This window comes from Panthera pardus, unplaced genomic scaffold (assembly GCF_024362965.1).
Source record: "Panthera pardus isolate Hobbes unplaced genomic scaffold, ASM2436296v1 HiC_scaffold_10, whole genome shotgun sequence".
NCBI classification, from domain to species: domain Eukaryota; kingdom Metazoa; phylum Chordata; class Mammalia; order Carnivora; family Felidae; genus Panthera; species Panthera pardus.
Genome location: NW_026526655.1, coordinates 74,247,901 through 74,263,355, shown reverse-complemented (window position 1 = coordinate 74,263,355; position 15,455 = coordinate 74,247,901).

Below are 15,455 nucleotides of genomic sequence, written 5' to 3'. Positions count from 1 at the left end.
TTACCGTCTCTGTAGCTCACATTTATTGAGAGCTTAGTATGTGCTAAACTTTATATATAACTTATCCCATTTAATTCTTACAGATCTCTACAGGTAGATACTACTATTATCTCCGCGTTATGGCGAAAGAAACAGGCTCGAAGGAGGTAAGTTTTGTCTTGCCCGACATTACAAAGCTAGCAACAAGTAGTGGCAAGATTTGATTCCAGAGCTATGCGCCTACAAACCCAAAGTCTCCATCATGTAAAAGTTGATTGTAAAGTTGATCATTGTAAAAGTTGATTAAAGTCACATTTTACATTTTACACTCTTGGGCAAGACATACAACCTCACTGTTCCACAATCTCCTCTTTTGAAAAATGGGAACAATAATATAACTGGCTCTCAAAGTAAGATGAATAGATATGATATAAAGTACAGATAAGAGTTTGAAAAGTGCTAGAGCATATAGTAAGCATTAGATAAATGCTAACAGAAATTTTAATTCTACCCAACAATGTTCTTTGAGTAGAAATGCTAAACTCTATATAAATATCTTTGTGTGTTTCTTGAGGTCCATGTAGAACCAAGTTACAGTAACGAGAGTGAACCTTTCTGGAAAGAACTCAATCTGATCACACACTGTTAAAATGCTACAGTTGTTGGCGGTTAATCCTACTTGGATTTGTCCTTTGGTTCCAATCCCACTGTCCATGTGAACTAGTGTCCAATTTCTATGGAGAAAGGAAGCTATAAGTGAAAGCCCCTATACTGTTTTGTGATCCAAAATATTTATAAGACTCTGGTGTATGGAAACGGGAATGCAAGGTGCCATTTCTTTATGATCAAAGTAACATGGGAAAGAGACCCTCCTAAAAGTGTTTTCTAAGAAGTTAATAGCGTATGCACTTTTTCTCTAACTTTGCCATTCAGGTTGGCCACCTTAGATGGCATCTCATTTTACACCACATCAAAGGACTATCCCAAAGGCTTACATTAAAAAAGAAACAGGCTTTACATATAGCCCTATCCTTCTAAAATTGTTTGATTTGGAATTTCAGGAAAATATTAGATTAAAGGCATATTTATTCTATATTTTTCCTTGGCATCTATGAAAAGTGTCAAAAACTTTTTAAATGGGGAAGAGCATTACAAGTTCAGAAAAGAGTTATAAAACAAACAAACATGGAAACAAAAAATCATGGGACCATATTCACAAAATCTACCAATTTCTGTACAATGTTGACCAAAATGAAGGCAAAAGCTATAAACATACATATTTAAAGTAAGCCAGAGAATTGCTAACGATGTTTCCAATGATATTTTAAATAAAATAAGAAGGAATAAAGGCATGGAAGTCCACAAAAGACTTGGGGAATGGCCCTAAGAGAGTCAACATCAACACTATGCAAATAGCATAGAAGTAATTGATACCGAGGCTCAAAAAGTTTTGACCTCAAAAAATCCATCTGGAGGTAACATGAGAAGAAGAAGAATAAAGAGAACAAAGACCAGATTTGTAGTTAAAGATGAATGCAACTGAGCAGAAATAAATCCAGAGTGATCACTTCTAAAACCACAGTAAGCCAAGTGGCTCTGTTGAAACCCAAGATGACCTCAGACAAGTTCACCTGCTCACCCCCAAAAGAACCATGCAACAAGGTCAATAAACAATTTTGAGTTGATGAGGACTAGTGAGGCACCATTCCCAATCTGAAGCTGTCCATGGCCCTGACTCAAGCCATTAGTGTGTTCCACACTGCTCTTAATCTAAGGGCTGGTAACATTAATTTCTTCATTCAAGACTAGTAACAGACATTAAGAGTCCAACATGAGACCCTCAACCAGAAGCTACAAAAACCTTTGTAAATGAACAAAAGGAGAAGAAAATAAGATAATACACTAAGAAATAGAAAACCATTAAACTATCCTGCTCTATGCTTAAAGGGATTATAAGCATATTCATAATCAAGGGGTTATGAATTCTCAAAAGGGATTTGGTGAAGAGCTACAGTGATCAAGGACATACCATAAGGGGCGCCTGGGTGGCTCAATTGGCTAAGTAACCAACTCTTAATTTTGGCACAGGTCATGCTTTCATGGTTTGTGAGTTCAAGCTCCTCGTGGGGCTCTGTGCTGACAGCATGGAGCCTGCTTGGGAGTCTCATTCTCTCTCTCTCTCTCTCTCTCTCTCTCTCTCTCTCCCTCTCTCTCAGCCCCTCCCCGCTGAGGTGTGCACATGCACACGCTCTCTCTCTCTCAAGAAACAAATAAAACAAAACAAACAAACAAAAAGCACCATAAAAACATGTGACCCTATGTAAAAGTCACCAGAAGTAACACATAATATTATTAAAGTCTTCAGATATTGGAGCTATCAGATACAGAATATAAAACAGCTATGTACTAAGTATTTTTAAAAATAAAAAATTGACTTTTCTTTCAATGCACAAGGACAAAAAAGTAATGATGAAAATTTGAAAAAGAACCAGGTAGGATATTTAGAGAATGGAAGCATTGAAATTAAACATTTAGTGGATGGATTAAATAGGAGATTAAGCAGAGATGAAAGGACCGTGTGAAGAAATTATCAAGAATTAAGTAATTATGAAGAAATCAAGATGAAAACAAAGTGAAACTAGGAGATGAAATATGCAAAATCTACATGAAAACACAGACGTATAGAATAGGATTTTCTAGCACACATCAAATTCAAAATGTGGAGGGGGATAATAGAAAGAATGAAGGAGAGGTGATATTCAATAGATACAGCTGAAAAATTCCCTGACTTGCAAGATAAGCAGCCTTAGGCAATGAAATCAAAATATAATATGCCATTCAGGGTAAACAAAAGAAATTAACACCTAGACATATTGTAGTGAAAAGGTATATTATCAAAGATAAAAAGAGGACATTATAATTATTCACTAAAAAAAACTAGCAAAGATAATAAATTAAGAGCAGATTTCTCAAGAGCAAAAATTGAATAAGGAAAATTGTAAAATAAAATCTTCAATGTTTTGAGAGAAACTGCTATGTGCCTATAATCACGAATCCGGCAAATCTTTATTTCAAAAAATGTGAAATAAAGATTTTCTTACATTAGGAAATGTAAGTTCACCATTAGACTCTCACTGAAAAGATCAATATTGGGAAGAAAGAAAATGATGTCAGAAGCACTATCTGAGATAAAGAAGGAATGGTAAGAAATTAATAAGGATGAGAGTAATAAATATTTACAAAATAATCATTATTATCATATTTGTATGGTTGGAAGAAAGAATTGAAATACTGGAAAACAATAGCATACAATTCAAGAGAAGGGTGATCACAGTTAATGGGTAGTATCTTTGGTTTCTTCAAAAGAAGAGGTTAACTGTGTCTACTAACTTCAGACCTTGCTAGATTATTAAGTGCACATGGTACAAGTTCAAGCATGCCCATTGAAAGAACAAACTGGAAATGTATGCCTTCAAATCCAACCTAATGGGATGAAAAGCAAAAGCAAAATACATTCATTTAAAAAGGAGAATTTTTATTTTTTATTTATTTTTATGTATCTATGTTTTTGAAAGGAATTTTTAAGAGCATAGAAAAAACAAGTCAATAGCACAATATAAGATACTAGAACACATACTAATAAAGTAAATAATCAAAACAAATAAAATAAATGTTCCAAATAAAAGATAGATTTTTTTAAGGATGAACTTTTAAAAATCTGGCTATGTTATGTTTACAAGAGACACATTTACAAAATAAAGATCCAAATGTGTTAAGAACATGGAAAATGATATGCCAAATCAAGAATTGCAACAAAAAAACTCTGTAATATCTATTTTATATTAGAAATATGGACTTTAGTCCAAAAAGTATTAGAGACAAAGACATCTCTACATAGTGATAGAAGTTTCCAGGGGCACCTGGGTGGCTCAGTCGGTTGGGCATCCGACTTCGGCTCAGGTCGTGATCTCACGGTTCAGGGGTTCAAGCCCCGTCCGTGTAGGGCTCTGTGCTGACAGCTTAGAGCCTGGAGCCTGCTTTGGATTCTGTGTCCCCCTTGCTCTATGCCTCTCTCTTTCTCTCTCTCTCTCTCTCTCTCTCACTCTCTCTCTGTCAAAAATAAATAAACATTAAACAAAAAGAAGTTTCCAGTAATCAGAAAAATATAATTCTAGACACTTATACACCCATAAAATAACTCCAAAATATGGAAAGCAAAATTTTATTTAAACATGAGACGTTGACAAATCTAACAAAAAGTGAAAGATTTCTAAACATCTGTCTCCATTTAATGGCCAAGTATAAAAAATTGAATTGTATTGATTTGGCATCCAAATATTAGAGAATACACATCCGCTCAAATGCACATGGAACAACAACAAAAAAGGCGACCATGTAACAAGCTAAAAGCAATCCCAGCTAATCGTAAACAATAATTATTACACAAACTATATTACCTGCAGTGTAATTAAGGGATTCAATAACACAAAAGTCGGGGTGCCTCAGTGGCTCAGTCGGTTGAGAGTCTGACTTTGGCTCAGGTCACAATCTCAAGGTTCGTGAGTTCGAGCCCCACATCATGCTCTGTGCTGACAGCTCAGAGCCTGGAGCCTGCTTCAGATTCTGTGTCTCCCTCTGTCTATGCTCCTCCCCTGCTCACACCCTGTCTCTCTCTCAAAAATAAATAAAGATTAATTTTTTTTTTAAAATAACACAAAAGTTAAATAAAGTATCCCATACTTTTAGAAATATAAAATACAATTCTAAAAAAAAAAGCCACAGTTCTATATAGCTCATTTGCAAAATAAGCATTCATAATGCAAATTTAAGATATTTAGAACAAAACAATAAAAAAATACACATCCAATGTTTGTCAAAACCCATGGGATCCATCCAAACTAGTAATTAGAAAGAGATGTATAGCCTTAAATAATTACTTTAAAAAGCGCAAATCCATTCTAAAAAATTAGATATGTAACAGTAGACTAAATTTGAAGAAAGTAGTAGAGGGGAGAAAATTTTGAAAGCAAAAATCAGTAAAAGACAAAATATAGTAAGTACAACAAAGATAACATGTATACTTTAAAGACTTCTGAAATAGACAAGCCTCAACCAAAACTGAAAGGGGAAAGTGAGAAGAGACAAACAAATGTTAGGATTTTTAAAGATAGCATAACTAAATAGTTAATGAAGATTAAAAAGAAAATCAAATGATACCATGCAGAATATTATGCTAAAAGCTTTCAAAACTTACATGACATGAGCAGTCTTAGAAGTATGTAAGTTATTAAAAATCGCTCAAGAAGAAACAGAACTATTTTTTTAATTTTTTAAAAGTTTTTATATATTTATGAGAGCTAGAAACAGTATGAATGGGGGAGCGACAGAGAGAGGGGGAGACACAGAATCCGAAGCAGGCTCCAGGCTCTGAGCTGTTAACACAGAGCCTGACACAGGGCTTGACTCACAAACCGTGAGATCATGACCTGAGCTGAAGTCGGACCCTTAACTGACTGAGCCACCCAGGCAGCCTGAAACAGAATTTTTGAATAATCCTATAATTAGTGTATAAAGTCAAGTAAAAATGTACAGATCTTCTTGAGAAGTAAATAGCAGGCCCAGATAACTTTACAGTTGAATACTACGAAGTTTCCAAGGAATAGATCATGCCTATCTTTCAGAAACTCACCAGGAGAAGAAAAAAAAGAGGAAACACTCCTTGATTCAATCCTTAGACTGATTGGTAGGTCCCAGAGTTACAATAAGGAAAATGAAGGTGATTCAGAGAAGACTTCTGGCCAGTACCAAAAATTTGGGATAATCCTCAACCTCAGATGGGATAGGAAGAATGGGGTGGCAGGGGGTGATTGAGTACCTGCAACATAGACAAGGAATAAGAAAACCAGGAATCATTAGCATGTGCAGGGGCCATCACAGTGAACAAGGGACTCTTACTAGGATAGAGTGAGTATACTAATTAGAAGAGAATATTTAGAAACATAATTGGTAATTTCAAGGTGATATAATTCAATGCTAAAACGTTCTAGATATTAAGAACTTGATTCTGAGTTTTACAAAAATAAGTCGATGTACCAAAAAGAAAAGTAGACCATGATTTATGAAGGAAGACCATCATAAATCAAGCAAAAAATGAAGAAAAATGATGGCAACCCAGGGTGGGGGGGAGAGAAAAGATTTGGAGAACGGAATACGCAAATTGTTAAGCTATAAAAAGTGGGAATTCAAGAAAAAGAGAAGGTAGAGATAGAGCAGAGGCAATAATCACAGAAACAAAATAAAGGTAAGCCATCATTGGGTGAAAAAGGAGGTGAATTGTTCAGATCGAATGGTCAATCTAAACACGTGTAATGCACACAGACACCACTGATGCTCCTTAGTCTGATAGGCAAAATGTATCTGAGAATGTTTTCCAAGAATAAGTACCCAAGAATTCCAAGAGTACGTATTTCAAAATATACTTTATAAGGGAAACAAACTGGCTTTGGATTGTTTACATGCAAAATGAGAACGCAAAAGAGAGAAAATATTTATTACCGTCTTGAGAAAGGGCTGTCATCCTAAAGCACAATCCCCACCAGTAAAGCATTCACTTAAGAAAGCAAAGAAGAGGTGTTTTCATATATCAAAGGTTCAGAACATATGCATCTGATGAAGTTTAAAAATAAAGTTGTGGAACATTATACGTGGTAAAATTCAGTTTAGGTAAATGTATTAGATGTTTACAGTTTTTAGATATTAAAAACTACAATTTCATACATAAATTATATTTTTTACAGTATAATTTCATATAGACATGCCCAAAGGTCTGTAAGAAAACTCACTAAAATATTAACAATACCTCTGAGGACATGAGTAGGCGTTAACTGGAAACATTTTTTATTTGATTTAATAAAAGCCTTGAGATGCCTTGGTGGCTCAGTCGGCTGAGTTGTCTGACTCTTGATTTTGGCTCACGTCATGATCCCAGGGTTGTGGGATCAAGCCCCAGGACCAGCTCTGTGCGGAGTGTGGAGCCTGCTTAAGACTTTCTCTCTCTCTGTCTCTCTCTCTCTCTCTGTCTCTATCTCCCTCCCCCCCCCCTTCTCCACTTGTGCTCTCTCTCTCTCTAAAAAAACAAAAAGCATAAAAATTATTTTGTCATTGCCAAGCAACGATGCCCATGAACATTCTCGTTTGAGGATAGTCTCCTAATCCATGCTTAACTCATGTTAAACATGTTCTCTCTTCTGGCACCTCACAGAGGATTTTGCTCTTAGAAACCTGACATTTAAAAAAAATTTTTTTGTTTCCAAAATGAGCCCAAAGGGCACACATGTCTCTCTTGCTTTCTAAAATGACTGCCAAATTTTGTGTGTCCCATGCTTAGTGATGCATACACAACATTTAGCTTTTTATTATTGTTTGTAAGACAAGAGGGTCAATAAGTATCTTGTGGATCCTTTTGTTTATTAAATTTCCCCCCTAAAGGAGCAACAATCAAAACCCTCCAAATAAATGACACAAAGGGAAAGCATGCGGATTTGTGTGTGTGTGTGTGTGTGTGTGTGTGTGTGTGTGTGTAATTCTTCAAATTGTAAAATCAGCAGAGATACTGCAAACATGATCGGTTACACATTAAAATCCAAGGATTTTGTTAAAAGCAATGAACATCAACTCGACAGTGGTCTGGCAACATACCATTTCTAATCTCACTGTATCTTTTTTTTTTTTTTAATTTTTTTTTTAACTTTATTTTTGAGACAGAGAGAGACAGAGCATGAACGGGGGAGGGGCAGAGAGAGAGGGAGACACAGAATCGGAAGCAGGCTCCAGGCTCTGAGCCATCAGCCCAGAGCCCGACGCGGGGCTCGAACTCACTGACCGTGAGATCGTGACCTGAGCTGAAGTCGGACGCTTAACCGACTGAGCCACCCAGGCGCCCCTCACTGTATCTTTTTACCAGGGGCTGGTTCATCTGTCACCTCCAATGACAGAGAAAGGGGAGACGCTCGTTTGTTACAACTGGCCTACAATTTCTGAGACAGATTCTAAGTCTCTTGAGTATTTAAATACGATCGATCCCAAACCCTCTGATTACCAATAGGTTTGAGCACCCATTTGAGGCCCCGATGAGCCTGCCCATTAGCATTATTTGGTGCCAAGTCAGAGAGAGAAGAGTTTTGAGGGACAAGAATCAAAGCCAGCTTCAAAACTTCGCACGTGCGTGGACAATGCTAGGTACTATGGGACACACAGAAATGAATAAGTAAGCAAATCCGCCGTCAAAGAAGGTAGCATTTTTAGCAGCATAAGGTAAGAACATGTATGACGATATATTCCATACTGTTATATACAATATAAAAAAAAATACAATCAATACTATTAAGAAAGTGAAGCGTAAAGACCAAGGAAAGGTAAAGGATGGACAGCTCACATCAAGGAGGAGATATCAAGGAGGAAATTGTGGGTGCGTGTGTGGATGTGAATGCATATGTGTATTCGCACATCTGTGGTGTGACGGGGAGGGTGGCATCTGAGCCATTTACACACAATTTATTGAATTTGAGAAAATTAGAAATGGAGAGGGGGGGAGCTGTATGTAGATCAAAGGAACGGCATCAATAAAACAATAATGTCGAGAAAGCTTGGGAGTGAAATGGTGGTGCAAAATCCCAAATTCAACCCAAGATAATTTGGCATGCACTCGATCAATCTACAAATTTTGTTAAAGCAGGTGATCATAAAAACCGGAAGATTTCATCTAAAAGATACGGGTGTATATTCATTCAGCAACATTGTAACCTAAAACCAAGTATCCTTCTTTGAGTATGGATTGGAATTCCAAAGGCATCATTCTCTTAAAAAGCATTTATCTAGAATATCCAGCCCCAATTTCTTTAAAGTGTGAGGTGAATTCATAGACCCTTGTGAAGCAAACCAATTGCAGAATTTGAGGCTTTTATTATTTTCTTCCAATGTTTTATACTGTCCTGCCCAATTTCAGTAACAATTTTTTTTTAAATTAAGTTTATTTGTTTTGAGAGAGACAGAGACAGCACGAACAGGGGAGGGGCTGAGAGAGAGAGAGAGAGAGAGAGAGAATCCTAAGCAGGTTCGGTGTTGTCAGTGCAGAGCCAGACTGGGGATTCCATGTCACAAACGGTGAGATCATGACCTAAGCCAAAACCATGAGTCAAATGTTCAACTGACTGAGCCACCCAGGTGCCTGCCCCTCAGCAACATTTTTAAATAGTAAGTACACTTGGGAATTACAAACAACCAAACCCTGAAGAGCATAACCTCAACAAAAGTTAGATGAACACACCGAATGTGAATTAACCCGGGAGTGGAGATCTTGTGTTGGTCTGATGAGGCAGTTATGCAGAGAAGTCTGTTAAGAAAGCCTCTACTGCAGTCCAGAGGCATGAGATGCATGTAGAGAAGCTGGGGAAATAGAGCTGAACGGGAAAATCAGGACTGTGTTGAAGAAAGCATTGAGAGCTCTGCTAAGGGGGCGCCTGGGTGGCTCAGTCTGTTGAACAGTCCACCTCCTTACATCGGCACAGATCATGATCCCAGGGTCCTGGGGTTGAGTCTCGAGTTAGGCTCTGCACTGAGCGTGGAGCCTGCATAGGATTCTCTCTTCCTCTCTCTGCCCCTTCCCCACTTACACTGGCTCTCTCTCATCTCTCTCTCTCTTAAAAAGAAAAAAAAAGGGGTGGGGGAGATTAACCTAGCAATCGAGTAGGAGGAGAGGGAGTAGGCAGAGAGTGGGGGTAGGAGTGTGGATTGTGCAGGGAGTTTCTTCCACAGTCTACATTTAGGTCCGAAATTGCAAACTGGTTTCCAGGAGGCTAAATATGGCTGCCAGATATATTTTCTTTGGCTTGCACTGTGTTTTCTCAAGTTCAAAATTTAGTTGTCAATGTTTAGAAACGGGGAGACCATGACCATGGACAAGACAGTTAAAAACAGAAAACCTGAAAAACAATTCACGGGAGCCGAGTAGCAGCTGCCCTTCTAGCCAGAAGCTCTACAGTCCCCATCTCTTTCTGCTGTCCTGACACTGAGGCTGATTTGTCTTTATCTTGCCTATACCACTCACTCATGTATGTACTCTCCCTAATCTTTGTAGTTATAGAAGCTGGAAGGTCTGTCCATTTGATAAAATCGAAATACAGGATATCTAGGAGAGACAGGGAGAGTGGGGGTCAGGTATATTAGAAGCAAGGAATTCTGGCTTGAGAAAATGGCTGAGGAACACAAGTAATATTTCAAGTTGTGACACGGGATGAAAACCCCAGGGAAAAGGGTAGAGAGGGAAAAGCAGAGAGCAGAGTATGTAACTCAAGGAATGGCTCCATTTGGGTCAGTGAAAGAGGAATTAGAAAAGGAATAATCAAGAAGGCAGGACGAGAGTATTTCATAAAGGAGAGAGTCTGACTGCAGAGAGCAAGTGTTACAAAGAGGTTGAGAAAAACCAGGTTTAATATACACACATATTTAAAACATGTAAAATTATGACTGGATCCCCTAAGTCTAGGAGTGGAGACAAGTTATCTTGGAGTATGATTTTGTTATGAATAGGAAGTTTCTAGAGTGGATCTTTAATTAGGTAAATATAATCTACTGTCTTACAGAAATAACAGGACCTTTCATCAGCTAACTGCAGCTGCCCCTGGCATGCAAAGTTGGGCACTATTGTAGGTGAGACAAGAAAACACTGATCCCTTTTTAGACTCTAAACTTAGCCATTTAAGACCTCCACTGCATTGAGATTGTCCTTAATGAGATCCACTCACAGGGAAAGGACACAAAGGAGATTGACCACAAGGGAAGGAGTAGTCTCAACAGATGGTCTTTGCTCAGTACTAGAACCCTGCTAGGCATGCAAAGAGGGGTTGCTCCCATGTGAAAATTAGAATAACTCCTTCCAATTCAGCCATCCCATCATGAAAGGAGTCCTGAAGACAAAAGACTAAGCATGAGAAATTGAAAGAACTGCCATCTTGAGAGCTCACGTTCTCTTGGCTGAATTAAATACCAGATGATCTAGACTGTCCTCTTTCCAAAAAAATCCCAAGATACTGAAGCCTTGGGACCAGGAAAAATACCAATCAGTGCCCTACACTCTGGAGAGCAGGATTTCATTGATGACATTTTGTGACACAAACAGAAAGAACAGTAAGTGAACCTGGGCTGCCGAGTAACTTCTCACAGTCTCCATTTTTCTTTTCAGGAAGTTTGGAAGCACAACCAAGTAAAGTCCCAAGGTTCTCAGGGAATTTGGAAAGGAAGATAGAATAGGATCCATGAATGATAGTTTGCTCATGCTAAGTTGAGCAAATCCGAGGATCACAAAATTTATTTCAATATTGAAGACATATGACCTTCTTTTACTTTTCATGTTGGTAAAGCAGACTTAAGTATTAAATTCAGAATAAAGAAAGATGGCAAACATTTATAGACCTGATGGAAGAAATATGTGGCTAAGTACGAAAGATGTGGGACATGGGAAAAACGGATTCACATCAGTCAGTACCTTTTCTCAGAAACAGGGCCAGAGGGAAAGTAACACAGACACCACTGGGGGTAAAAGAATTGAGGATATTCTTTTCAGATGGCTTCCATTTCAGTCAAGTAAGAGTCAAAATCATTCAATCATTTCAATCATTTCAATCATGTTGAAAATGAGGGAAGGGCACCTGGGTGGCTCAGTTGGTTGAGGGTCAGACTCTTGGTTTCAGCTCAGGTCATGATTTAACGGTTCATGAGTTCGACCGCTGAGTTCGACTCATGAGTTCATGAGTGCTGACCGCTCAGAGCCTGGAGCCTGTTTCAGATTCCGTGTCTCCCTCTCTCTCTGTCCTTCCCCCACCTGCACTCAGTCTCTCTCTCTCTCTCTCTCTCTCTCTCTCTCTCTCTCAAAAATAAATAAACATTTAAAAATATATAATAAATTAAGACATGTAATTTTTGATAGTTTTCATAACTTTCTTATCCTTTTTCTCTTATCACTCAGAGTCCAACCCTTTACCAATAAGAGAGCCGGCAGAGAAATCATGAGCATAGAACAGTGTTTCTATGGTTCCTTGACTATTTGTGTAAGAATCTGTCGGGGAGCTTGCTTAAAAGGAAGATTCCTGGACCCCACCCAGACCGATTTGACAGACTTTCTGGGATCTGATGCCTGCATTTTACAAGTTTCCCAGGTGGTTCTTATGCAACAAGCCAGCACTTGTCTGAAGACTGCTGTTTTAGAACCACTATCTTAGCTCATGTCTAGTCCAGCAAGTCTTAGGCACGACTACTCACCCACATCCTGTTTTTAATCGGTGGCTCTGTCTGTAGTTTTAAAACTAAAATAAAAGAGTCACACACTGTGGTGAGGAAATGGCAATTCTGTCTAATTAGGATCAGTCGCATACCCATTACTGTCTTCTATGTTTCACCTATGTATTTTTAAAAAAACACTTTAAAAAATTTGCCTGTACATCACTTATGGTCAAGATTTGAACAATACTATAATTAAGTACAATTATATAATTTTATAATATTAAACTGCATTGCCTAGTCAATCAGTTTATCATTGTCCACTATTTAGTTGTGGTGGTGATGAGGTTTAAAGATATATTGACACATTAACTCAATTTCTGGACATTTGGGGAGAAAGCAATTACAAAATTTCACCCTCCAAACAGTGTCATTATGTACTTCTCATTTCCTTTCTGGCATTACGGGTTCATTAGCATTTGCAGATTCGGATAATAAACAATTGGGGCAAGAATGGAAGACACTGTCTTCAAACATCCACTGAGAAGGGAAGGGGTACTAGGCGATATCTTGTGTGCTTACCATTTTGAGCATGGACATCAGTAATAATTTGTAATCTTACCTGAATGCTCTCAGGTTATAATCACGAAATTGACACTGTCGTAAAGAAAAGAAAAGCTTACTGCAAATCCAGGTGATTTGCTTAGAACAACAGTTTTAAATTTTTTTTTTTTCAACGTTTTTTATTTATTTTTGGGACAGAGAGAGACAGAGCATGAACGGGGGAGGGGCAGAGAGAGAGGGAGACACAGAATCGGAAACAGGCTCCAGGCTCCGAGCCATCAGCCCAGAGCCTGACGCGGGGCTCGAACTCACGGACCGCGAGATCGTGACCTGGCTGAAGTCGGACGCTTAACCGACTGTGCCACCCAGGCGCCCCAGAACAACAGTTTTATAATTTCCCTTATCATATATCTGATTGATTGATTGATTGATTGATGACAAACAACTTTTTTTTTTTTTTTTGAGAGAGAGAGTGCATGTACAAGAGCAGAGAAGGGGCAGAGGGAGAGGAAGAGAGAGAATCCTAAGCAGGCTCTGCACTGGGCACGGATCTCAAGAGCTCCATCTCAAGACTGTGAGATCATGACCTGAGCTAAAATCAAGGGTCAGATGCCTAACTGACTGAGCCACCCAGGCACCCCTCATATATCTGTGTTAATGTCACAAATGAAGTGAAGTTCTTTGCACTCCTTCCCTAAAGGGTTTATGTACAAAAATAATCACGTTTCTGACTCCAAATTGAGTTAGGTGGCCCTTATATAGGCTCCTAAAATATATTATATATCTTCTTTGCCTTAGAATTTATCATAATATAATATGTGTCTTCTGACACAACTGTAAGTATTGAAATAAGAAAGTTTTATCTGTTTTCAGTTTCTAACACAGTTCCCCCTAATTAAAACTGGTCAATTGTTCATTGACTTGTTGAGTGATTGAAGAAACAAATGAAAACTGAACATAAGCATTCTTTTGTGAATCAAAATTCTTGTCCCTTTAAAAAATATTTCGTTCATCTGGTAACTACAAAATTATAAGAAGGAAAATTGTACATGCCACCAAAGGTGAATTAAGCTGTGCACCTTGGAAAGTCTAGTAGACAGTCTTACGAAAGATATCACAAAGTTACACTCTTTATCATGGAGAATTTAGTTAGTAGTAGGTGTCCTCACCGTTGTAGATTTAGAAACTTGATTCTGTCATCATCAATATTGTTCCTTGTAATCGGTCCTTTCTCTGGTTGCTTTTAAGATTTTCTTACTAAGTGTTCCATGATTCCACTATAATGTGTGAGTGTGGGTGGATGTTATTTGCCTGTTCAAAATGTAGTCTTTTTTGACTCTTGTAATTCATGGATTTTTTCTTGGATTCTGTTAAATTCCCTTTCATCAGCTTTTCAGAACAGCAACCCTCTCATTTCCTCTATTTCATTAGGTGTATCCTCAATATTTTCATTCTCTCCTCCCTCTCTTTAACCTATTTCTAATATTTTCACTCTTTTTGTCTTTCTTTCTCTATGTGAACGTAATTTCCTACATCTTTTAGTTCACAAATTCTCCGTATCTATGTTGGGAGGTTTTGCTCCTCCCATCTGGAAGGTTTAAGTTCAATGACCATGTTTTTAGAGTAAAAATGTGCTTAAATTTATTTAAATCTTCCCAGTTAATCTTAATTAAAATAAAATTCCACTGTGCTTCCTATCCCTTCCTTTTATTCTTTTCAATCAAATTCCATGTACTTCTTTCTAATAAACTTTATTTCTTAAACAGTTTTGGTTTTACAGAAAAATTCTGGAGATAGTTCAGAATTCCCATATACCCAGCACCCAGTTTCCCCTATTACTGACATCTTATGTTAGTATGGTACATTTGTTACTGTTAATGAATGAATATGGATGCATTTTTAGTAACTAGAGTCCATACTTTATTCAGAATTTCTTTTTACTTAGTGCCTTTTTGTTGTTGTTGTTGTTCCAGGATGCCATCCAGGAGACCACATTACATTTAGTCATCATACCCACCTTGGCTTCTCTTGGCTAGAACAGCTTCTCAGACTTTAGTTGTTTCTAATGATCTTAACCATGTTCGGGGGTTACAGTCAGTATTCTATGAAATGTCTCTTAACTAGGATTTGTCTAATGTTCGTCTCATTATTAGACTCAGGTTAAAGGTTTGAGAAGGAAGACTACAGAGATGTAGCCCTTCTCACTACATCATATCAAGCCTACGTGTAATCAATGTCACCTGTCACTATTGATATTGATCTTGATCACCTGACTGAAGTAGTTGTCAAGTATCTCTGCTGTAGAGATACTTTTCTCTCCCCTTTCCATGCTGTATTCTTTGGAAGGAACTAACCACGTTTAAGGAATGAGGTGCTATACTCCACCTCTTTGAGAGTGGAATGTCTACATAAGTTATGTGGAATTTTTCTGCACAGGAGATTGGTCTCTTCCCTCCATTCATTATTTATTCAGTCATCCATTTATATCAGTATGGGCCCACCCATGGGTATTTATTTTATATCTTTGGCTACAGTCTAATACTCTTAATTAATTTGTTGCTCAAACCTCCACATTTGGCCATTGGAAGCTTCTGTCTCCCTTTGATATCTCCATTACAATGAGGTTTTGTTTTTATATT